The sequence below is a fragment of the Ixodes scapularis genome, unplaced genomic scaffold, assembly GCF_016920785.2.
Source record: "Ixodes scapularis isolate PalLabHiFi unplaced genomic scaffold, ASM1692078v2 PGA_scaffold5__190_contigs__length_132052651, whole genome shotgun sequence".
Classification (NCBI taxonomy): Eukaryota; Metazoa; Arthropoda; class Arachnida; order Ixodida; family Ixodidae; genus Ixodes; species Ixodes scapularis.
In genome coordinates, this window is record NW_024609880.1 from 127,812,501 (window position 1) to 127,838,598 (window position 26,098).

General features: G+C 46.0%; 1 protein-coding gene across 3 annotated transcripts in view; it reads left to right on the forward strand.

Annotated features, from left to right (window-relative positions):
• The window catches only part of LOC120846815 (peripheral plasma membrane protein CASK), a 463,921-nt gene that overhangs the window by 344,530 nt on the left and 93,293 nt on the right, over positions 1-26,098 (forward strand). The window lies entirely within an intron of this gene.

A 26,098-nucleotide genomic window follows, 5' to 3' on the forward strand; every position in this document is an offset into this window, starting at 1 on the left:
TGTTTACCGGTGCGACGTTGTTTTGTTTGTGTCTTTCTTTTGTGTTCGCGAATGCCTCAGCGTCCCCTGTAAGCGAATACGCGCCTCTTTTGGGACGTCTTCGTCTACTGTTTGCGTGCTTGTTCTGCCGCGTTCCTTGTGTGTGCGTCTGTCTGTTAGGGGTCTTTCTGTATTCACATACAGCGACGCCTGTTTGTCTCGAGTTGTCCCTTTTTTCTTCCCTTTTTTCGCTTCTGTCTGTTTACCAATCGTCGAGTTTCCGCCTCTTATTTGGCCGGAAGGATCACCGACAGGAAATAGAGAAGCCTCACGGCAGTCCGGAAGATACTTTCTTTTGTTTATCTGCGTCTCGTATTTCGTTCGTTGTCGTTGTTTTGGGGGTATTTTGCGTCGAGTTTCAATGATGGGATTTGGGCGGCGGAGCAGGCGTCCTTCGCTCCTGCTAGTAATACTGTGGAGTTTATAGTGCGTTGGCGTTATTGATTAGCTCCGCCCCTGAGAGAATCCTATTGTTGGTGTAGCCTGGAAATGCACCCACTCTGAGATAGAAGTGATTTTGGCTCAATCGGTTATCCTAGAAATAAGCTTCGCAAAGTTAGGATCCAAGTCCGAATCGTTTCGTCACCTCCAATAAAAAGAATACCAGAATTGCTCTCGAATATTGTTTTTTTCAGTTATGCCTTCGTACTGACCACAGTCATAATGTGACCGTATGTTTAAATGCCTTAATATAATCGTCGCACTACTTTTTTCTTTTTTGCAGCAGCGCGTTGAAAACTTGGGGGAAACTGTTTGTGCTGAAGACGCTTAGGCCTTCATATTCGCTCCTTCCGGTGTCTCTATGACTAGGGACCTAGAATTCTATTTGCGTGCATTTGTGTAATAATTGCAGCGTTATGTATACAGCCTACCACAATATGAAAAATACGTTTGTTCTTAGCCTACTTTGGCCAGAGACCTATTATTTTTTAAAGAAAAAAAACAAAAGTTTCTTAAGTTCTTCACTGAAATTACGTGGGCAAGGCCAAAGCGAATCGAGCGCAGTCACATGGAACTAGCTCGGCGAAGGTCTTCATATTGTCCGGGACTGTCCGCTTTAGAAGCCAAGTTAGCGATTTCACTTAAAGGTAGTCGAGTCTGTTGGTCGGATCTTCAAGATAAGCCTCTTAGAAGCGTCTAAACGGCGACCAGTGTTGTTTTAGATATTGTTTTTATATAATTTTTTTTTTTTTTTGTTTTACCGAGACAGGCTTTTAACTAAACATCGCAAAGCTGTTACCTTTCGTGCAAACGAAATGTGTTTCGTGTATGTTTTACGTTCAACTCCTTATAAACTTTAATCGTGCAAGCTGCGCAGGCTGCACTTTGTTGGCACAAGATGAAATTCAAGGACCGCACGAAACACCTTTTTTCTCATCAAGCAAACGGAAGTGCCAGACCACTGGACTGCGCGTTGGGCGCCACTTAATTCTTGCAACGTTCAACATTCAATTTGGTGTTGCTCCTGCGGTCCAGAGCCTCACTTTCAAAATGGGCGCTCGCTAAACGTTCGCCTCCAATCCTAGCGCAGTGGCCCTCAACCGTCTCCGCTTCCGTTCTTTATCGTCTTCGTCTGATTTCTATACATTCTGTTTATATCTGGCGAGCCATTTCGCGTTCTTTTTACTCCCGGTGCCAACTCCGGATCGCCGGCAGTCTTAGCTCGGCGAGAAAACAAGAACAAAAAGGAATACGGGCGGGTATCATGGTATAATGAGTTCTGAAGCTCTCCCGGTCTTCCTCCCACAATCCTTCTCCGGGCAACCGTTAGACTGCGTGTACAGAGTGGTGCGAAAGCAAAAAAGGAGGAGGGGGGGGGGGGGGGAGCGCCCCAGGCCCCCAAGTATGAACTAATGTCCGACCCCTAACGACATTATGGCGCTCAGCCCCGGCCAACATACCAAAGCCCCAGCCTTGCCTTTCTGTCCGCCGCCGCCGCGCTTCTTCGAATTATTTCTCTTGCGGGGTCTCCCCTTCTTCGCCGCCAGGAACGCCTACGATCTCTTCGGGGCCTTCTTGGCGCGGCGAAGGAGCAGCAGATTTATCTCCTCGGTTGCTCGGCCAGATTACGTCCAAGTAGCGCGAAAAACTCCTGTTTCACTTTCTCGGCGCAGTTTCTCCTTCATTCCGTCGTGAGGAAGAGGGGGTGTGGAGGTCGGTAACTTGTTTCATTAGGCGCAGCCGCCTGCCGTGCACCGAAATAACTCCTTCTACGGGAGCTATTCTTCGTGTCATGTCGTATAGTGGGGCTGCCCGCTCGGACGCTGGAAGGAACGGACGGTGCCTCTGCGGAAGTGAGCTCTGGCCCTCCTAGTGGTCCCGACTGACCGCTCCCGTGAAAGCGAAACTGGCGGGAAAACAAATTAGAGGGACAAAATGAAGGCGCGTATATAACGTAGCCTGGAGGAGCGACTTGTTCTTGGGCACGCACACCCGAATAACAGTGTGTAAGGGTGACACTGTACTGGGAAGCCCACGTGCGCGTTTGATTCTGCGCTCCGCTCGCAGGGAATTCGCTGTCTGGAGAGTGAAGCATCTGTGCACGCACCGTTAAAAGACAATAACGCCACCGTCTTCGCCTGTCGCCAGACGCTTGTGTCGGTGTGTGCGGTCGAGAGGGTTGGGTGCACGCTTGCTTGCGACTCGATGCTCGCGTGCACGAGTCAGTTTGGAACGCCGCGCACACGCTGAGACTCGCAAAAGAAATGCGCACACCGACGCCGGCATCGCACGCGTCAGAGAGGTTGTCTCGGCACCGATTGCACGGTCTTGCTTGGAGCGCGCGCGCCCAGGCAAGCGATTCCGCATGACATCCCATTCAACGCTACCGACGAAACATACACCGGATGTGGCTCTGCTGTTCTTTTGCCACTGGCACTGAGACATTAGAAATGTTTTCGAAGGGTTCACGCTAGATTTAAAATTCCGCTAAAAATTGTGGGAAAGGTCGAGCAAAACGCCTTGCCAGGTCTAGCGTCTCGTGAAAACTTTAAAAGTCCAGGCCAAACACTTATCCCAAATTTAAAAAAAGAAAAACTGTTTTATCTGTACCCCGAGTGCTGTGTCTTCTTATGCCTCAGGCTCTTAGAGAGTTTAACTGACCGGCAAGATTGTGCAGTCTGAAGATAATTTCATGTTCTGCTTTATATATTACACAGGGTATTCCACGTAACTTTAGCCAAGGTTTAAAAATATTTTGGTGCATTTTAAGAAGACGAAACCAAACCAATACGTTAGTTCATTGTTTGTAGCAACTCAGGCTATTTTTTTTCTATTTTGCACAATTAACTAATTAATTAAGATCAATAATAAACTTCTGAAATATTCGATTGAGAGCAAAAGTTCTAATGACAAAGTTCTAGAGCGTCCTCAGAAACATTAAATTCGGTGGTCTTTATAAAGAAACCTCTATCACGTTATGTTTTTCCGTGCTTCGAAAAAAGTGCCCGATTTCTGCAAAGAACTACAAAAAAAAAACGCAAATTTGTCAACAGCGCCCAGTCAACAGCGCTCTAGTCAGCATGCAGGCGTAGTTTATTCGAGCCACGGCTGAGGAAGCTGCAATACAAGGTGCACATTCGTAAAGTCACACTTTTTTTTTTTCATAATTTGCAAACGTTTTTCGATGTCCATAAAAAAAAAAAAAAGGTGTTAAGGTTTCTCGATAAAAACCACCAAATGGAATGTTTCTGAGGACGCTGTACAACTTTGACATTGGAACTTTCGCTCTTAATTGAATATTTTAAAAGTTATATAATTAACCTTAATTCATTAGTGAATTCGGCAAAGTACAAAAAATAGCCTGGGTTGTTTTTAACAATAAACAAATGTATATGCACGAAAAGATTTTAAACCTCGGCTCAAGTTACGTGGAATACCATATATATATATACATATATAGAGAGAGAGACAGACAGACAGACAGAGGGAGGGAGGGAGAGAGGTCAAAAGAGAGAGAGAGAGAGAGAAATAAGAAGTTAGAGATTGCCGAGTTTCAACTTTCTAGCGTACGTGCTTCTGGGTGTTTCTTCCCATGCGAACTGATTTGTAAAATATCTGAGAAATACTCGATGCCTTGCCTCTGGAATCTCTTCGGGAAATGGACACACTGCAGTGGTCGTCTCAGTACCTATTTACCAGCGCGTGAGGCTCGATGTAGATTGCGTGGTTGTCTGCATTGACGATTTTTTTTAACTTTCACTGCTTTATTATTTTCTCCTCTAGCGTGAGCGCGCCACTTTAATCCATTTTGGCACCATGCGAACACGCCAGAGCATTGAGACAGACACACGACAAAGGATTTTGTCAATCACCTACTCCTAGTTAAAAAGGAAAAAAAAAAGTCGTATTTTTTCCTCACAATGTGCGAAGCAACGAAAACGTTAGCCGGTAGCACGGTCGCGCATTGGAGGTGGGATGGTACCTTCCCGTACTTGAGGACGAAGGTGGGGCGTGGTAAATTCCCGTAGGCTGTTGTGGTTGGCATCGTGGATGCCACTGACGACCGCCACCAGTGCTCTATGATCTGCAAAGCAAGTGGGTAAGCGTGGTGGAAGTTTCTAAAAATTGTCCCACATTACGCGTAGCAGCTGGAGACTGCCAATGTGAGATTACGCATAACGCGAGGAATGTTTGAAAACAAGTCTTTCAAGCAGACGACACGGAGGACTGCCCCTTCGTCGCGTTGTCACAGGCGGGATGCCGGGTCTCCCCTTGCTTCTCTCTCCGCGCTGCGTGGCCGGTGGGAAAACCCGACTCTTGGGCCTCGCGCCAAGAGCGGAGAGAGGTGTTTTGTTTTGTTTTTTTTTCATAGCGGCGCGACGACAGCCTTGATATCTCTGCAAAGTGTCGCCCGTTAAGCTATCGCTTTCATAGCGCTTTATAAAAATTGACAGAACTATGGGTTTTCGAGCATTCGACCGGTAACCCCCGAGAAACAATAGTATTGCTCTCGTTGGATAACGGACACGTGACGCCTCTGAGGAGCTAGTCGAATTTTACGAGGATTCATACGATCAGTAGTGAGAATCGCCCAAACTGCGCACTAAAAAAAAACAGCGAATAAAAATAATAAATCGTCCCATTGTTTTTAAAAAGATACCAAACTAAATGAATTAGTTATAAATTAGGCGACTTTCATAACACCAACCTCTGCTCAATTAAACATGACTAAATTTCTAGCTCTTCGTCCATTTGAGGCAGCCGAGTTCCAACGCAGAAGTGCAAGGACAAGAAGTTTAGTTTAAGGCTCCCCTGCCCAAAAATCTGCACGGGTGCTCAGTGGAGCTACAAACAAAAGTGGCACCAGAATACGTATTGCGGCTAAAGCGCCGTATACGCACCAACACGTCTGACGGATCTGCTACGAACACTTCCTTAAAAAAAAAGGAAATAAAGTTTGATTTTGGAGTAGTTTTATCCTGTCAATCTGAATATCACGTTCGGTTTCCCGAAGATGTATAAACTCGAGAAAACACGGAAAACCTCCGACCAGTCGTTACGTCATACTAGGATCTTTCGGCCGCCAGGCGCGTGTCACTAGATAGAGTACGCACGTGCCATGGCAAGCTTTCCAGGTATGTCCACCCCCCCCCCCCCCCCCAAACTGGCACCAATCGTAACGTCGTTTGCTGCATTTTTTTTTTTTTTTATTAGCGAGAGTGCGTGTGCATAGCTTTACAAGGCGCTGAAGATGCGCCAGAGCGGAGATTCCGAAAACTACTTTTATGACATCACGCTCTGCAGAAAGGAGGGCCTTCAGCGGTACTTTTGAAAATCATTCTCTGCGGCCTCCATGTACCAAATTATGAAAAAAAAAATAATTTCGGTATTCGAGATCTATGAGGTCAAATAAAGATGATTTAAATAGGTCCTCAAATATAAAACCGCTTCAGCGTCCTTTTAATGGCGGACGGATATGACATTTTTCGAGCGTCCGTTGTCCTACTAAAGCCACACGGCCTTTGCCATAACGTATTTCCAGAGGCAAGTGCAAATTTTACCAGGATAATGGACGCTAAAAAGCATTTCAAAGTGACAAGGTGCCGCTAAAACATACCGTACCAATTGTAAAAAAAAAAACAAAAAAAAAACAAAAAAAAAACTTAGCAATTTGGATTTGTTACGCTTGTTGGGGTGACTTTAGTGTGAACGCAACATAAAGCGACACTGATTTTCCCCTAAAAGACAAACTTTTTTTCAAAGTGCCTAGATATCAATTTTCACTTATGTCGCGAAATACCTTGTCCCCGAACCAAATTTTAGCGCAACATTTACACCCTAAGGCAGATTTTGAGTTAGGAGTGATTCCGAAACTACCTTCGGTGTCGTGGTCGAAGTCTTGAAGTAGAGTCGCTAGGTTCGGAATCGCTCCTAACTCAAAATGGCACACGACATTTTCTAGAAGGTGTTTATATTTTTTTGGCATGAATAATTAAACGTTTAAAATAAAAAAAAATTGAGGCAATATTGAGCACGCTGAGCGAGAATAGGCCGGCATTCTTAATTGCACGCGGAACGCCAATACGCGCGCACACCGCGCTCTCCAGCTGGAGCGCCGCAGCGCCTCTGGCGGTCGCGGCGGCAGTTGAAGGGAGAAAATTTCGGGGGTTCTTTGACAAGACTCTCGCGGTGGGCCGCTGCGTTGGAACCGCCGTTCGTTGAGTGCGGTCGACGCCGGGCGCGTGGCTCTGTTGGACGGGTGCGCGGAGTGGGGCCGCGTGCGAGTGCGTCGTCAAAGGCACTCGGGGGGTGGTTGGTGCCCTGCGCTCTTGCTGCTTTGTTCCCGCGATTGGAGTGTTTGTTCCGAGTTACTGCGTCGTGACCTGGTCGCGCTCCACCGGTTTTTTGGCGCCGTAATGGAGACGAAAACGCTGTGGACGTTTCTAATTCGATTCCGTCCCAGGGTCGGTGTTTGGAAGTTGCCGATGCGCCGCCGCGCTTCGACGAAGACGACGACGACGGCGACTCAGCCCTGTGGGATACGTGACCGCTCTTTCTGAACCCCCGCTCCCTTTCTCATTCTATCTCTTTCCTTTAATATTATTTTTAAATTTTTATTTTTTGTGTTTACGTTTTTTCTTTTTTATGATTCATTGTCAAGTTGCCCCCTCCTTTCTCAATCTTTTTTTTTTCTTTTTTTCGAAGGGAAATCGAGTGTGTTTGTTCCACGACGTGAGCTTTTCACCGGCGCTCTCTCTGGTATCTTGGATGTCATTTCGGGTAGCCGAAGCGAACCGCCGGCGTGCCGCTTTTGAAATCGAGTAGCCGAGTGTGATGTGCCACCAAACACCGTCCTCCGAGTGTGTTCTGCGGGTGCTTTCGTGCCCGCACGTGTTGTGAGGGCGTGTGCCAGTGTGTGTGTGAGTCGTCTGGTGAACAAACTTCCAGCTCTTTCTCAGTTTCTTTTTCTCGTGACGATGGTGACCGGTGCCGTAGCTGTGCTCCCGGTTCGTCGGCTAACCTCGGTGATGACTCGGCGTCGGAGCCTCGATTGCGGATGAGGTTTTGGTGACCGGGAGTGTGCGGGAAGAGAGTGACTTCGGCCGGAGTGACTCGGGAGTGAAGGAGGTCCCTTCCGCGCGTCATGTATTTTCTTTATGGGATGATGAAGCACTGGCAACTGGTCGCTCATCGAAACCGGAACCACAGGGTGAGTGAGGGACTGCCTCTTCTTGGCGTGAGCGTACGCTATACTCACTGACAGCTTAAAAACAAAAAAAAAAAACGAGGGGCGGAGCTTATTTTTTTCCTGCTCTATGATTGGTTCCTCGGGGCTTTTTTTTTCTTTTTTTTTTTTTTTTTTTTTTTTTTTGGGGGGGGGGGGGGGGGGGCGCTCATGCCGCAATCTTATTGGTTGCTGAGCCATAATAAAGTGCTCGGAATTCTCCATGCTGTGCGTTCCTTAACCTGTCGCTGCTATATGCGTTTTTATTAATCTTCCTCTCCGTGTCTCTTTTTTTTTTTTTAACTTCCGCTACGTTGTGCATTCTTTTTACTCGTTTTCTTGCGTTCAAGTATTGACATCCACATTGAGTCATTACAGGTCGGTAATGCTCCTATTGTCGCCACTCCAATTTCCTAGGAGTAAGACAAATAAAAAAATACAATATTTTTTTTTAGTCGTCAGTTTGGTTGTAGGCTTGAGTAGCGAACAAGAAAAAAAGAAAAACCTAATTGAAAAACGTGGTTGCAAGTTTTTATCTCTGATTTTCTTTTTCTTTTTTTAGAAGAACTAATAGGATGACATTGATCACGAAGCTGAAATTCGAGCCATTCTACGACGCCGATAATCATTGTTTAATTGTAATAACAAAACAAAACCGTGCGCGCGTCATTGTTTAAGTTTTTTTTCTATTTTTGGACACCAAATGCTTCGCGTAATGCGGATTAGAACGGCATTTGTCTTCGCCAGATTATCAGTACACGCAGAAACGAGCTAGAACTTCGCTGCGTGGGTGGAGAAGAACGTCACCTTTGACCTTTTACAGCGGTAGGCCTTGTAATTCGAGCACTACCATAGTCGGATGAAACGATTGAGTTCTAATCCTCGCCACGAAAGGGGCCAGGGAAGATAGGCTTAGTGAACACGCATTCAATCTTCCGTAGCCTTCGTGGGAACCAAACTATGAAAAACCTATGCCCTGTAAAGTGGAGGTTTGGGGAGGGGGGATTTATTTGATTAAGTAGGTGAAATACGAATTAGTGCAACCTTATGCGGGGAAAGATTCGTATCTATATAAAAAAATGGGAGCGGAAAGAAGTTTTTTTTTTTTCTTTTTGCAGACAGTTTTGTCGTGATCGCGACGGTTCTCCGATAGAAGTATTGGGGAACAAACGGGATCTTCACCAATGTTGAGTAAGTGCAAGATCCAAATGGCAGTCACCGACAGTTCAAGAAGCCCGGGGGGGTGGCCTGTTATGTCCTCGCTACTTTCTTCCATGACACGTGCCTCGGCCTTCCTGTCAGCTAATGCCAGGATCGAATTAGCTGCTCAGAGATGCGAGCATGATCGGGACTCTCCATTCCCTGTATTTTTTTTTTTTTAAGCTGTCGGTTGGTGCAGTAACTTTCTGGTCAACTTGGCGATAGCTTCGGTTTGGGATATGTGGTCACCTTAGATCACACTAAGCCGGTACAGAGGAAGCGGGAGTTGTACAAAATGTAAAAATATGTAGATTTTTTTTTTTTTTTTTATGCGCGCGTGATTGAAATTTGGTACCAGTTTCATGCTTTATAAACGTGAGGAATTAACTGACGTTCGCCCGAAATCCCGTAGTAAAAAATAAATAAATGAATGGGATTTGTCGCAGATTGATGGTAATTTCATATTTAAATTGTGAAATGAGGTGCGTGTATGTTCATTTAGGGCTGCTTATGTGTTGGTTTACCAGAACTTACTCATGAATAGGAGGTAAAAGCGCTAAAAAACGACGGACAAGTTGAAGAATGACGAACACCACAGAGCGCCACATAGCGCTCTGTGGTGTTCGTCATTCTTCAACTTGTCCGTCGTTTTTTAGCGCTTTTACCTCCTATTCATGAATAACCAACTAGCCCAAGTACACACCCTTCTACAGAACTTACTCGTTTCGAACGCAATTTCTCTTTCTCTTTGACATTCAATTTTTGAACAAATCATACTTTTCGCAACAATTTTTTTTAATTATTATTTATTTATTTATTTATTTATATTACCCCTAAAGGCCCTCGTGAGAGGGTATTACATAGGGGGGTACATAAATCGTTCCAATAGGAACTAGTGCACAGTGAACAACATATGAGAATACTAGAAAACAATCAATACACTTAATAATAAAAAGAAAATAAAGGATACAATTAAAAAACGAATAAAAAACATACACTCACTCATCATAGATGTGGTTAGATGACTGGCGGTTGTGTAGTGGTGGTGTCTGTCTTCAGGGAGCTCTGACGCGCTTCGATTCGACGTCTAGCCGAATTACCGGGAAGCTGGCTTGTCCGCAATGGTAGTCATGTAGAGGGAAAGCCTACCTCGACGGCCGGGAGCGGTTTTGGGCGTTGGCTTCGAAATGCGCGCGGGTGCCACTTTGTTGTTCACGTAACGCGTTGCAAAATACTTCTGTTGTGCATTACGTTTACTTTGTTGATTGTCGTCTTCCTCGACACAATCTCACGGGCCCGCGTGCGCCGGTAACGGGGAGTTCATTAATGTTTCAGGTTCGACAGGACGTGCCGTTTCATGCCCTCGATAGTTGCATTAACAATGAAAGCATATCAGCTTCTTTTTATATTTCTCTTAAGGCCGGGGGTCAAAGAGGTGGAATCATCAATGATGCACGTTAAGCGACGAGCGTTCGTAACGTATTTTTGGTTATTTAGTTATTTATTTTGTTGCGCTCACGGAGGCATCCGAGATTGCATCTCACGCTCGAACATCACTTTGCTCCGCGAGCGGGAAAATGCCACACTTATTTGTTTTGTTTGTTTTTGTCTATTTTTTTTTAACCAATTCGCTCGCGTGTATTTTTTTATAATTAATAATATTAGTATTCTTAAATGTGTAGCTTCGTGTTTGTGACGCTTCGCGTCACGGCCTTTTCTAAATATTTGATGTCTTCTGATGTGGCATCGCCTCTTTTCGCGTGCCTTGTTGTCACTCTATGTTAATAATCTTTGACCCATTTGTCTGTTTTTTTTTTCGATTCTTGTGTATGACCCGCCTAATACAACGTGCTCCGTCGTTGGGGTAATTCAGTGCATGCATTATTTTTTTTTTACTGCCCTTCGCGATATATCCAGCTCAGAACAAAAAAGAAAACTGAGACGAGTTAATTAAATGTTCCAGAGTGTGTGTGTGTGGGGGGGGGGGGGGATGTTTGTCGAGCCCTGGTATGTCTTGTTGTTTTTTTTTATTATTATTGTTATTTTTTTTACAAGGATGGGTCGATTGATTTTTCGTCTGGGACGTAAATTGAAAGCTTCTTTTTTTGAACCTGACTGTATTGCTTAAAACAGCTGGCTGAACCAAGATTCATGTTTTAACCTTTTATGCACATTTATACTTTTTTTTGTTGACTTTATTCGCTTAGTTAAAATACTGAGAACTAATCGCCCTGTTATTTGCATTTTTGTTGTCACCTAAACTACAAGAAAAAAGGTTTGGTGTGAATGTATCGGTAAGGATCCGTTACTTCGAATTTTTTTCCCGTTCCTGGGGCTGCTTTCATCGAAGAATGTACGCATGACCACGCCGGTTTTATTACGTTTCTTTTTTTATTAATATTATTATTTTTATCATTATTATTACTACTACTAGTACTACTACTACTACCACTTCGCCACTTTGGAGTACTGATTTCAAGCTCCCTTTTTCGTGCCACAGGAGCCTCCGCGACACATGGCGTTTCATAATCCCTCGTTGTGCTACACGTTGCAACAAAAAAGTTCAATCCTATTATGTGCCTTTTATCTTCAACAACCTTCCAGAGCGCGTCTTCAAAGCAAGTATGAGGAAGCTATTAAATAACACGTTAAATAATTTATCTTTAGAACGTTACCGTCGCGCCTGTGTTGCCTAAATTTGTCTATACTATTGGTACTTTTTGCATGTTGTCGTTGTTTTTTTTTATGTGTGTGTGTAAAACGTTGAGTGTTTCGTCGATCGATTGGCCGGGTCCTGTCCCACAAGCCTCCTATGTCTTTGACAGGCCCGTATTTATATTGCGAGCTGTGATAAAAGTTCCGGGACCGATTTTGTAGCGTAACAAGAGAGGTCAGCTGCAGCACAGTGATGCGCGCGCAGCAATCGAAGGAAAAGACCGTGTCTCTTTATACCAAAGGGCGTCGCTTCGTGAACACTTGGAGCTGCGCTACACGAGGTTTTGTGACCACCGGTGCAATGGCGATTTCGCCGTAGACTACAAACGAGAGCGAGAGCAGGAACATTGATTCTGCGTCAAACTCGGCAAATACAAAACGGAGGCCTTCGAAGTGATTCAGCAGCCTCGTGTCGAGATGCAGTTCATTTTGCGGAGTAGCACTCGCGCTTCAGGAGCGCCAGAACATCTCTGGAAGGCGATGAGCGGCTACGCGATCTATTCGGCCTCTCCTCGACTTAAGTGACGTTCTGCCATTTTCGAGGCGCGAGTGCTGTTCAAAACGCCTCGCACACATCACTGCTTTTCGACGCAAGCCTTCTAAATTATTTCGGAGGTCTCTGTTTTAGGTTTGCCAATTGCTTGACGTAAAATTTATGTTCGTTCTCGCTTTCGTTTGCAGTCTGTGGAGAGATCTCCATTATGCTATCACATGTGGTCAAACAAACTCGTGTAGCGCAGTTCCAAATGCTCCCAGAGTGACGCCCTTTGCATAATGACTCAGGAAGGTCCCTGCCTTCGACTGCTGCGCTCGCATCACTGCGCTGCCTTCTCTTTTTACGCTACAAATTAGAGTCGGAACTTTTTTATAACATCTCGTATTTTACTTAATACCTGCTGAATAAAATGTATTTATTATTATTATTATTATTATTATTATTATTATTACCACGCATTTAATACGTACCCAATGAAGCATTCTTGCGTATAATTTTTCGCAGTTATCCGCACTAAGCCGATCTTTCCTATGTGCTAGGTTAGTCCAGTTGATGACGAAGCCCGAAACAGAACTTGGCACGGAACTGCGATCTATGCTTATAGGCTTAGTTCAATTTTAGGTATCTACAGAGCTTGACACAGTCACCATGAACACGCAACATGTTTTCCTATCAGATATCTCGATTACCACGATGAAGGCCACTAGCCTAGTGGAATGTGCGCATGTGCGGTACTAACTGACGCGGTACAACTCGGCGTTCTGTGGGCACTAACCATCGATCAATGTGGAAAAGACGCCGACGTCGTGTTAACACGCTGTCGCCAGCAACTTGAAAGTCCCTTTAGACGAGGCACTTTCAGACGGCTCTGCTGAAGTCGCTTTTGGCTGCGCCCACATTCCTTGGACTAGGAAAATAAGTTAACTTTTTTTTTTTTCTATTTTCTTTCTAAAATTAAAGTGCCTATGGCTAAAGTGGGATAATTACTACCGGATATACGGCCTCAGCGAATGGGTCTTTCATATTGTGATGGACTGCAAATTACGATCGTGTTGGTAACGTATGAGCATCATAGACCCGTTTCTCTGGGGCAGGTGGCGCGAGGGGGTTTCCAAGACGCGACCATGTTATGATGGGTGAATCACCAGGTGTAACGTTCAATTTTGCACGTACCACGGTCGAGTACAAGCATATGTCAGCATATTTAAACGTGCAATAACCATGCTTTAAAAAAAAATTTAAAAAGAAAGTTATACAGTTCGCGGCCGAAGCGTCCCAGTAAACGTTCTTTTCAGCTTGAACATTTGCACTGCTTTCTTTCATGATTCCGCGAGCACATACGTTTCACTTTACATGGTAGCGAAGCCAAAGCTATTTGCAAAAGCACGTTCCGCCGAACGATGCTCGCACTGCACGAGCGCACGTGCTTGGCTGGGACACTGAAAGCTCGAAACTTGATCTTATAGCCTCTGCTACGTTGGCACTTCAATAAAAAGGGGTATAAAAACCGTAGTGGGGAAGCGTAATTACGCAAACGCGAGCCAAATATTCTATTTTGCTCGCCTAAAGCACTGCTCAGAACTTGAGAACTACGGACCTATAGGGACTTTTGGCAAACCGCTGCCGTGCTCGGCGTACGGCACTACTGGAGTCTTTGAAGCATGCTTATAAGCGCGCGGTCCCGGTACCACCCGGGCGCGCACTTAAAAGCATGCTTCAAAGGCTCCGATAGTGCGGTATGCCGAACACGGCAACGGTTAGTTCGACCGCAGGTAATGCTTGCATCGCATCTTTGCGTCATATTATAAGTAGTTGTTTTGTTTGTTTGTTTGTTTGTTTCGAGATATTAGGTCCGGGCTCAGTAGCAGCGCTAGAAAATCGCCATACGCGAGACCAAGGAAGACATAACGAGGTTGGAAGATGGGAACTAAAGCACTGTCCACAGATCGTACGGAAGACACAATGTTGGCTACAGCTACGATAATTGTCTGCGGACAGGCCTTCAGCGTTTTCGAAGCATGTCTTCTTTCTACGTGCTTAGGACATGTATGCTGACAGTTCTTGTACGACCAAAGGGACCGCCACACAAGGAAGAAACTTTCGTCTGTGTCTGTTGACTGCCCTTTCTACGATGTGTTAGCAGTGTGAATGCGCACCCGGGAAAACGCCTCGGAATGACTGCCAAGTTTTCGCCAAAAATGCTCGTTATCTTTTGTCAGCACAGCAGCTTGGGCTAGTTGGTTTCCCATCGTACGACTTCACAGCGCCAACTAGCCCAAGATGCTGCGTCTACAAGCTTTGTTTCTAGTACATCGGGCCCCAGTCCATATCCTTCCTCGTTCAACGCTGCGTGTATGTTTTTGTGTCTGGAATCGGAGCGAGTGCCTGTTTGTGAGGCGTTTATGCGCTGTGAAGTCTTAAAATGTTATTTTTTTATCTTTTTTTTTTGTGCAAAGGAAATTAGGTAGGACAAACTCTATAAATTATGCTGGTTACTAGAGACATCGTTTTACTTTTAAAAAGTTTTTTTTTTTTTTTTTTTTACTTATTTGGAGCTTTTGTTCAGATTCTTGTACGAGCTTACGAGTTCATTATTTTCGTTGGAGAGGGGAACAAGAGGGCCCAAAAAGTGCCCGAGGAAGACAAAAAAACGAGAAGAGACGTGACGAGCTGGACGACTGTCCAACCTAGCGGGGAACGGAGGCGGACGCCAAACGCCTCCAGCGTCAATCGTCATCGCGTCCTGACATTGGGGGGATTGGCTCTCCAGGTGATCGATTAAACTTTTTTTTTTCTCTTTTTTATTCGTCTGCCGCTGGAAAGTTCTAACGTCCCTGCCGCCAGCTTCTTTCATTGTGAGGACTTATATTTTTTTTTTTTTTTTTTTCTGTTCCAAGTATTGAGCGATTGACGAAGCAAAACCACCTGCGGGGGAAAAAACCAGGCTTCTTTTATTTTTTTCCCCGCTTGGTAGATTTTTCCCCACATGACTAATTCATAATAAAAGACGAGTCGACGTGACGGACGATCCCCGGTGAGGGTTCAACGACCTTCCGAATTTGTCGCGTGGGTCCCCTCGTTGTAAAGCGCGGGTGGCCGCTTTTAGAAAATGCCTCTCTCTATTGTGACTGGCAGGATTCGACGGCCAGGGACGTGGTTCGGTTGTCCCGCCTCCAGCGCCTGCTTCCTCCGCTCGATACCGCTTCGACGTCTCGTGATCTTGGAGCGCGCTCACGCAGCCAAAGCTCGCCAAGGGCGTGCCGGAGGCGTCTGAAGTAGACGCCTCGTCGTTCCCGTTCTGCGAATCTTCGGTGCCAAGACGCGCGCGCGTTGCCTTCCTACGTGCTTTGCCTTCTAGTGTGCGCTGGAGGCGGGACAACTGAAAGATCGTTCTGACGTTCTTATTCTTTCGCTGGCTGTGCGATACGTTCCCCGTCCCAGAGAGGCTGAGCATTACGGCCAGTCACGGGAATTCAGTAATCTGCGTACCGCAGCCGACTTCTGTCTTTTCATGCGTACAAACAGTGCGTATAGTCCCAGACATCATGCTAACGGCAGGGCGCGCCTTTCGAATAACCGACTTCCAGCACGCGCTCCATGGCTTCGGTCGTGCTTTTTGGATGCACGCGCTTGGCGTGCACGAGCATAGACTTCTCTATACTCTCTCACAAAGCCTGTTTGTTTGACGACGGAGCCATAAAGTGCCCGCTCGCAGATTTCGAGCGCGACAGTCTGGTTGCACAGAGCTTCAAAGAGCCATGTCTCGGGGAACCTGTTGACCCGAAACACACTTTCGGGTCCTTACGTCTCGCCGCAGCGGGGCGCCAATCGCGTGGCTCTCCTCTCATCCGTTGTCTGCCGCTCCAGTCTTTCCATTTCGGCTGCCGCTTCTCGTGGGGATCGGCCGGGCTTTGTAAATATGTAGGAAGCTATGGCACGAGACTCCAAAGCGTTGCCGAAGGTAGTAAGCTCGCGCTGGAGGCTGGACAGCTCCTCCCTCTCGTTCTCACCCTACGAGTGACTAGAGCAGAAATTTTTTTTCAACTCGGGGGACAGATGTTATAATAGTAGGATTTTGTAGGACCTACTTGACAAGAAACGGGAGCGAGGTTGTCTATACTCCGTTCTCACTTGAGCTGAGGCTGCAGGAAATGCCGCAAGCACGAGAGCGCGAGTTGGCTGCTCTAAAACGTTTCTTCCTCACAATAAGCTCTCGCGCTTGAAATGCACGTCTAAAAGCCAGGAGCGCGGCTTAGCTTGCTGTTGTAGCTTTGGCTGCAATCTCAGCTTAAGGGAGTACGTAAACGAAATGTTTGCACTTTTATTTCTTCGTTTAGATGAGGTCCACGTTGCGCCGGCAGTCCAGAAACACTAGCCTAGACAAGTGTTTCTGGGCTGCAGGCAGAGAAGGCGAGAAAGCTACTTTTAAAACGAATTCACAGTTTTCAAAATTGCGTCTGGTGGCGGTCTGTGAAACCTCCGCTGGAATGCCGCGACGTCGTGAGTTCCTTAGAAGCAGTGCCGATTCGCTGTAGTTTTGCTCTCTCGTGGAGTCGCCTAGTCATGAATGTGACTTGGTTGAGAACGCTAGTGCCCGTGTCCCACTAGAGCGACAGACAGAAACAAAAGACAGCGACAAGCCTCAAACCCATGCAACATGCTCGCGATGGCTCCTTTGGCAGGTGTTTAGTCGTTCGGTCCTTGTGAAGTAAGCACGAGCGATTGTAAGTGCCAAAGATGCCCTCGCGTGCATGATGCTCATGTTTGAAAGCCTTTCGAATCGCGAAAGACTCTGGTTTGAGGCTTGTCGCTGTCGTTTGTTTCTGTCTGTCGCTCTAGTGGGACACGAGCATAACGCGTTTTCTATATACTCCGTTCCCCCTTGAGCTGAGACTGCAGCCAAAGCTATCAGCGCGAGCTAGCCCGCCTTCCTGGCTTTGGGACATGCATTTCTAGCGCGAGCGCTCGATCGTTCTGCGGAACAGCGTCTCAGAGCAGCGATCTCGAGCTCTCGTCGGTGTGGCAGTGGCTGCAGTCTCCACATTGCTTTTGCAACGTGCATTGCACACCATCGAGATCGTCGTTCTTGACAGACGTTAGGATAGGGGCTTGATCTGAGGATGCCGGGACCTCTGCCAGGCCATCCTTACGCCATTGCTGGGTACTGGCGGTTATTTCTACTTAGTTCCCTCGAGCTACTACATGTGCGGTACGTGGCACATAAAATACTCGCATCGCCGCAAATGATGTTTCGGGCAAGCTATGTGTACGTTATTGGGCGTACAGTCTTCGGTTTGCCCGTGATTTGGCCAATAGACCTATTGCTAAATTACCTAAGCATCGAGTATAATACAGGGATTGGTGTTCCACGCATCACACGCGCACCCCTTCCCCGTATAAAAGATTCGAAATAAATAAACGAAATAAAGCGTTCACGAACGCGCGTGCACGATGCCATTTGTTTTAAGCTTTTGCTTTAGAAAAGTTACTATTGGCGATGTGAGCAATCGAAAGCGTCGCTCACCACAACTGGCCGAATGCTGACTATGACGTCAGGAAAGGATGTTTCATCGACGGAAATAAAAAGAGGAATGTAAGAACTTCAATTTTGACGGTGTTGGCAGTGTTGCTTTGAGAGCGCTATCATTTCAGGCTTCCACCATGCCCATTACAAACACCATCGAACTTGTTGTTCACAAGGTAATGACGTCAAGAAAAGGTAACCGAACGAGGGCGCCACCAAAATATCTCGCCGCTAATACTGATGAGGCCAGCACGTGCGGCGCGTGGAACATCAATTCCTGCATCCGCAGCGACGCTTTTGGTGGTGCACGTTGCTGAGAGATTGTTCATTACCTTCAAATTTTATGAGCTGGCTTTTTCCGGTCAACGAGAAATGAAATAAACATATCTGCTCCTGACTCAACCGGAACAAGTAATCGGGAAGTGTACCTTGCTGTAATGCAGGCCGAGCATAAACAGGACTCTATATTAGAAAAGCTATTTTTTTCCGTTTCTATTTTTATTTTCTTCGTCAGAGAAACTCCAGATGTGTTCCTGATAACCTCTCTGCCCTTCTCTCTTATGCTTACAAACTGTATCGTTCGTCAGCGAAAACTTGGAATTTAACGTCATGATTAATAAACCTCGCGTTGTATTAAATTACATCGGGGATAATACGAGGTATTACTCTATCAATAAAACGTCTTGTGTAAAGGCATAGAATTTCGTCGTGCAGGTTCGTTCGTCCGCTTTCATTATTAACGTTCATATTTCATTCCTCGTCTGATCACCTCTTGGTTGGGAGTCGGCGAGGTAAAAAGAGTTGGGTCGTTCCAGCACCGGCAACTGCGGGGTGTCTGTGTAACAGTAGAGGCTTCCGACTCGGATACGAAACTAACGGAGTGAAAGAAAGCACCCTAATCCGTTTCGAATAGCTCGTTCTCAAACTTATGCGCCCTAGCGAGCGCATCGCACGCACGAGGGAATAAAATCATGCGGTGTCGAATTACGGCTCTGCGCACCATCATCAAGGCACTTTGCTCTGTTCGTTCGGACTGCTTGTCGTGTGTGTGTTGTTTTTCTACCAGTTGGGTTCTTTTATTCATGGTGATTTATAGCTTCGAGAAGCGAAAATAAGAATGAAAAGAAGAAAAAAAACTTGGGACGTAATTTTAAGTCAGAGTTGAAAACGATACCTCGGCGCGGTTTTCTCTGCCATCTGTTATGCTAAGTAGAGCAGGAACAGGCCGGCTGCGCGTTTCGTTTTACTGTAGTATTTTTTTAAAAGGCTGTATCTGAACGCGCTAGAAAATGTTCGTTCTTTTTTTTTTTATGAATAAATGTTTTTTTCTTGTTCCTATTTTGAATTCGTTTACTGGGAGACGTTCGGCGACCAATGTCGGGGCTCTGTGACTTTGGTTTTCGACCGGCTTCTATTTTATTTTTTTCGGGGCTTTTCTTTATTGGCTCAGATGGTTTGAATTGTTCTTATTTATTTTTTAAAAGATGGGCGTTTCGCACTTTAGTTTCTTTTTCTGTTTTTAACAACAAATATTTATTCTTTCTACTAAAATGTGTATCAATGCCTTTTCTTTTTTTTTTTTTTTTTTTTTCTTAACAGGTTGGAAATTGTTATTTTTTTTTTTTTTTAGTGAAAGCCTATTATGCACGCATCTTAGGCCCGAAGAGGCGCAGTTTGTCTAAAGCGTCTCGAAACAGCAGCTGCCGCGGCGTGTTGCTGCCTACGCTTCGTGCTAAAACTTTTCACTTTAGGTTTGAGTCTCGTTTTAGGGTTGTTTTTTTTTACTTGTTTTTTGAGGTGTAGAAATCACATATGGTTTTCGTTAATATCGAAGATCGTTAAGTGGCGAGCTCCGCTCATGTGCTACTGGTCCGCGATCTTCAAGATTTTCTTTGTTTGCCTTTTTCGGATTACTTCTTTTTTATGTTTATTGTTCGCATTAGGGTTAGCGTCGCCACCTTGGTTGCCAAAGGTTGCAAAACAAATATAGATTCCGCCAGAGCGTTTTTACTCGTGTTTAGCTGCCCTTATGTGAGTTGCGTGGAAACTATAAGTCGTTACGCTTTGCAAGTAGCACTGGGGAGATACTATAGCGTAAAGCAAACTCAGTTCTAGATCTCCTTTTCGTCGGAGAATTTGAGTCTGAAAATACTTTTATATCCTATCTGCTTCTCTGCAAAATACTGTATCGTCCTTTCTTTCGCTCTCTCTGTTTGTGACGTAACATGGCCCAACACCTAACAAGGCCTATATTGCTGGATTGCACACGTCACGTGCTGGAAGCCGGGACACAGATGGAACTATGTGTCAAATCGTTCCCATTCTTGTCTCTTCAGCTCGCTACATTTCGGGTGAAATAGAATACAATGAGCTCGATATTCAATTAAATATTTTGCTTCGTTAAATATTACTTACCCGCGCAGATTTAAATCTAATTTTGCCCGTTGCTCTCAAGTTTGTTTCTGCGTGGCAAAGCACTCTGGGTTCTTTTCCGAGTCTACTCTTTTTTCGCGACGACGTGTACTTGTATGGAGAATCCCTACTGGGGTTCCCCGACAACGAGCGAAGCCAGCCCGAGTGGGCGAGCCAAACAACATATTCCCTACATCCGGAGCAGAATGAAGGCTTCGCAGTAAAAGAAAAAAGCGACCCAAAACGAATAAGAAGTGGGCAATCTTTCGCGTCTGCCCTCGCGCTCGACGTTGTTCATCTGAATACGAGCCTAAGCTGGCCTCATGATGAAAACGAGAACCGTACGGCGCAATTGCTTTCCTGTTTTCTTTTTCTTTTATTTTTTCTTTCTTTTTCGAACTTTTTCGGCTTCTGGTTTGTGTCTACATGTACCCTTTTTCACGTTCGTCGGATCCGACGTCCTCCTCTCTTTCTTCCTCTTCTTTATTTTTTACACGTTATTGTGTGTTCCTGGATAAAGGTACGCAGTAGCCTTGCTTCCGTCTGGTTTTGAGTTCTGCTGAGCAACAACTCTCTGGGCGCCGTGTTTTTGACCGCACCGCTGCCCTGTTTCCGGGATTTCAATTTTTGTTGCCTCGTCGTTGATTCTTACGATCCCCGCTTCTTGCTGCTGGCGGTGTTGACTTAAACTGGCGTCGCCTCAGCAACGAATCTTCATTCGCGTCTGCTGCCAGTGGGTCTGCTGAGATGGCGCCTTCCCGGTCGGTGTTGGCGAGTCGTTTCTCTCGGCGCTACGGTCGTTCCCGTCGTTTTTACGCTTTCCTTTCTGTCGTCCCTTCCTGCTCTATTCTAGTGTGCCTGGGTTACAGAGTGCTTCAAACTGCTTGGTGTGGGTCACGTGATTTGTCGTTTGCAATGACGCGCTGCGAGGAGGTGCCGAACGCGTGGATTGTCTGCGAGTCGAGCGTCTCTGCCTTTCCGCCCGCTTTCCTCCTCGCCTGGCAACAACGCGGCGTATGCGTACTAGCCACCAGTCGGCGCAGGGAGCGTATGCCATTCAATTGACAACGCTCTCCGGGGTTTGAGTCGCTCTATCTCTTGAATGCAGGCTTTCTGCTTCGTTCGTCTAGTGCTGCCTAACGGAATCGTTGGAGAGACCATATTTCTGGCTGCTCTAGCTTCCCGACGTTTTATTTATTTTGTTTTTCCTCTTTGAACTATTTTTACGCATTTTAGTATTGATCTATGCTGGTGTTATTGGTGTTTATATATATATATATATATATATATATATATATATATTACTGGTTCAAGCAGCATCCCAAGTTCGAAAACTTATGTTCCTTCCTTTCTTCCTTATTACTCTGATTAGGAATGCCGGGGTTTAAAACGCTAAAAGTCCAAAACATTTTTTTCTTCTTTTTCACATTTGATTTATAGGGTTATTTATGTCGCCGTGAATCTCGAGCCCCTCTACTTCTTCACGTTTCGCAGCGTCGATATATGTTTCGGCCTGTTCTGGCATTCCACTCTATTTTCCGTGGTCGTCTTTCTTTTTTTAGATGTTGTTGTTGCTTTTTGGGGGGGCAAGCTCTTCCAATCGAGAAACTTTTCAGCTCGCTTCTGGAAAGGAAGTAAATGTTCCGTTCTTGGACCCGCGGATTGAAACTTGGTATACGTCGTAATCTTCTGGCCGGTTGATCCCGATGGAGCGCACCGCTCAATGTTCGTTGATCACGTATACTCGAAATGTCAATGTCCAATCTTGCGAGATTCCGATGGAGCGGACGTTTTTGCCAGCATTTTGTTTTTCTTGCGGGTGAAAGCTCAGATCTCAGCGTTCTGTATTTCGCTCGCCGCTTGTTAATATAGAGTATCGCGTATCCGACGGTTTTTATATCAAATTCCTTTATATTTATAATACCTTTATATTTTATACCAAATTTCAAACTCCTACGGTTTCTTCATAGTCTTCAATTTGCCTGAAACGTTTGCTAAACACACAAACAAGCATCGCTGAAATAGTGACCCAATCATTGGGCCAAAATATTTGTTTTTGCGATGATATTGAATTTACGATTTTGGTCCTCATCGTGTTTTTCAAAGTGTGGAAAAAGTGACGTCAGTGGAAGGCAGGGGTTCACTCTTTGGACTGCAGACTTTGTTCCCAACTGATGACGAGCAGTTTCATGGTGCCAAATGAATGCTTGGAAAGCTCGCTGCAGCACCCGCCCAGCAGCACGAAACAAAGGTTCGGCATGGTCCCTTTCTAGACTGCCCGCTGGACCTGCAAGCCTGCCTTCTACTGACGTCACAGCGCTGAAAAGCGCGGGCATATTTGAACGTTAGCTTTCACGTCATTTTAACTTGCCGATTTCACAGTAACTATTCTATATTTCGCGGTGCTAAATAGCAATACCGGAAAGGGCTGGTGATTCGAAAAATTAAGTTAGTTCGGATGGCTCAAAAAATCGCCGAAGTACGCCCTTACCGCCGATTTTCTTTCCCGGGGCTAGATGGTTGAACTTTTTTTTTTCTACGATAGTCGTTGACAGAGTGAGATCGGGAAGGTGTCTTTCGAATGACCCGCCTCCAGCACTTGCTCCATGCTTTCCGCCGTGCTTTGGCTGCGCCCTCGCGTTCCAGGATGCACGCCACGCGGAAGCGTCGTACAAGGTAAGAAACTCGCACTGGGGGCGAGACAACTGAAGCTCTTGCCCGCCGTTTTCATCTTGCCAGCGCCTGTACTATAGACACTGCCAGGTTGAGAACGGGAATGAGGTATCTCGGTAAGTCCCGCCTCCACGCGAACTGGAGGCGGGACTACCGAAGCGTCTCAAGCTGGGCGGGACTACCGAAGCGTCTCAAGCGTCTCCAGTAGGAGGCGGGACTACCGAAGCGTCTCATGACGCTTCGGCGTTTCAAGATCCTCGATCGTGCAAGCGCAGCCAAAGCACAGCAGAAGGCAACGAGCGCGTGCTAGAAGCGGGCCATCCTAGGCCCGCTTCTAGAACGCTTTTAGCAGAATTTTTATTTTATTTATAAGACGCTTAAAATAAAATAGTAATGCGATTCTATGTAGTGTTATGCCTTCCCATCAACTAATCTTTTTTTATATATGCTTCCTATCTTTTCGTTTAGTAAGAACTAAAATATCTGCGGGGCTACTGCATTTTTTTTTTCTCCTTATTTTTTTTTTTCTTTTTGAATTGGGGTTATAAAATTATTTTTTCAACTTTTTCCTTCTTACTATTACTCCTCAACTCAAAACCGACGCAAGAAATCACGTGATCGTGACGTAGTATTTCACCAGAACAGGAAGTTCTCCCAGCCGTCTTGAGAGTCGGCGGGGTTAGCCGTCCGTGTTCCTTTCGTCTGAAAAATGTCTAACTACAGCCGCAGCCGCAGCCTTCTTGCCGAAGTGATCGGCCTTCCAGGACTGGCCAGTCTGATTAGTTTTGCTTTCATCGACGTAGACAAGAAAAGTGTCAGATTGTCTACTTTGACGGTATAGGTTTCGGAATGCGATGACACCCAGCTTCCACGGATGATAAGTTCCGTCAGGGCACTCATTGGCCACGAACGTGAATCCAAATATTCGTCGATGGATTGATTGTTGACGAGCGCATACGTCCGAGTGACGCAGTGCTCCTGTTGTCCAATCCGTAAGCTGGGATCGACTGACGCGCTTTGGGTACGGCAGATGCATCACAGTGAAAGGGCGGAAAGCTTTCGAAGGAAATGAGGTACGATATGGTTCGCTATATTTTCAAACCTTTGTACCAAAAAGCGGGGTTTTGACTTTCCACCCTCTTTCTTTTGGCCCACTAAACGGTGTGCGATTGGTAAAATCTCCAATGTAAGGCCATTTATCCCAGCCCAAATTTAGTTTCATGGTCCCTTTAACTAATCTTCAAGGCGTCTCAAGATTAGTCGCGTACATTCGTGATATTGGCTCTCGGTGAAGCCTGTGACGTCACAACTTTCCGCTGACTTTATTAGGTGCCTCCTAATTAGCACGCTCTATATTTTTTTTTTAATCTTACCGTTGTGCTTAAGAAGATGGGCGGGCAAAAAAAAGTGAAAACCGTTTACAACTCCCTGTAACACCGAATTAGAGCGCAGCTCTTGAGGAGGAGGGAAGGGTACTGGGGGTGAAGTGACCTGGGGGGGTCACGTGACCTTGGGGGGTCACGTGACGATGCCGATGACGTCATCAGTGACGTCACTGATGACGTCATCCGTGATGATGACGATGCGGATGCCGGTGACGTCATCAGTGACGTCACTGATGACGTCATCAGTGACGATGACGATGCGGATGCCGGTGAGGTCGTCAGTGACGTCACTGATGACGTCATCAGTGACGATGACGATGCGGACTCCGATGCCGTCATCAGCGATGATGACGATGACGATGCGGATGTCGGTGACGTCATCAGTGACGTCACTGATGACGTAATCCGTGATGATGACGATGCGGATGCTGGTGACGTCATCAGTGACGTAACTGATGACGTCATCAGTGATGATGACGATGCGGATGCCGGTGAGGTCATCAGTGACGTCACTGATGACGTCATCAGTGATGATGACGATGCGGATGCCGGTGACGTCATCAGTTACGATGACGTCATCGGGAGGTGACCTCGGCGGGGGGGTCACGTGACCCTGGGGGGTGGTCACGTGACCTCGGGGGGGGGGGGGGGGGATCACGTGACCTTGGGGGAGGGGTCACGTGACCTTGGGGTGACCTTGGGGGTCGCGTGACCTTGGGGTGAACTTGCTTACGCCGACGCCGACGCCGCTCAAGCCGGGAACGGGCCCCTAAGAGCTGCGCTCTAAAAAATATTAATATGGCTGACAAACGCTGACGTCACGGTATTTGGGTATTCGGTTAGGGAGGAAACTTAAATATTATTAAAGCGTAATTCATAACTAATTAATGGCAGTTATTCTACATTAAAATTTAGTCAATTTTGCTCAGTGTTTCGACGAATATTATTGCTATCCTCCAAACTTTCGCACTGCCATGAATATATAACAGACTTCTTGATATTGTCTTTAGGGTTTATATCTAAAACCCGAGGAGGCTGTTTTTTACAAGTTTCGGGACCGTTCTATATGACGTTAATTGCGCAGACGTTGTCGCAAGGACAGGCGACTAGATGTCACAACCTGGGCACCCGTCTCAAGGCGTAGCGGTGTTTCTCTCTTTGGAGATACACTGAATATGGCGGCCGCCATGTTGCGGCGCCCTCGGAGTTTCCCTCAAACAGCAAAGGAGACTCCTAATGGGATTCGTGATTCTGGCTCGAGGTTTCTATTGTTTTTGTTGTGCTCGTCTTGATATTTTTTTCTTTTGATGCTATTTTTTTATGCAAGAAGTCGTTGACTTCCTAATGTGGAACGTCCTCCTTTTTTCTTTTTTTTTTTTTTCGTATTACGCGCTTGGGGTTGAGTTGCCATGGTAAATAAAACAGAGAGTTTGGTTTGCTACTGCGTGGCGAGAACCCAGATGGCAGATGCACGAAAAGACCCTTACTTTTGATTTTGTTTGTTTGTGAACCTTGTCCGCTGTTTTGTTTGTTTCTTTCTTTCTTTTGCTGAATGCGCACCGCGATACGGTGATGGACACATTTCTCTCTTTCATTCTAAACTTTCGGTTGCGTAATATTTTTGTGTATTTTTGTGTTTCCTGCTTTTTTATCTTTTTTTTTTTCTGTCTTTTTCCATGGTCTCGGAAAATCCGCCGCGGTTTTGTGGAATCGATGTGGGGAAAGGTGGTTGAATTTCGATGATTGAACTTTCAAAATTCGAAAAAGCGAGACGCCTCGATGTGTACGTGTTTTCTTGCGGCCCTTCACCCTCGCTTTCGCAACCAAACGCGATGAGGGCAAACACTTTCCACACGCTCACTCATGAGCGCGCACACACAGAGACACACACGTGCACGCACACGGGTTCACATACAGGCACACACAACATACACACGCGCATGCACACATATACAACACACGCACTCACGCACATATACAACACGCAC